Raw genomic sequence first — 256 nt, 5'->3', positions numbered from 1 at the left:
ATTCCGCACTTGGATGAACTTATCTTGGATTTTATAGTTAGAGTTAGAATTACGATTAGAGTTGGAGTTAGAATTACGATTAGAATTAGAGTTAGAATTACAATTGGAGTTAGAATTAGACTTACGATTAGAGTTAGGGTTAGAATTACAGTTTGGTTAAAACTAGAGTTACAATTATGCTGGATTCACATTGTATCCGATTTTCGTCGTACGACGCTCTTCAACCAATCAGAAAACAGGATTCCGATGGATTTTA

This window comes from Trachymyrmex cornetzi, unplaced genomic scaffold, assembly GCF_001594075.2.
Source record: "Trachymyrmex cornetzi isolate Tcor2-1 unplaced genomic scaffold, Tcor1.1 scaffold818, whole genome shotgun sequence".
Classification (NCBI taxonomy): domain Eukaryota; kingdom Metazoa; phylum Arthropoda; class Insecta; order Hymenoptera; family Formicidae; genus Trachymyrmex; species Trachymyrmex cornetzi.
This window is presented reverse-complemented; position numbering follows the sequence as displayed.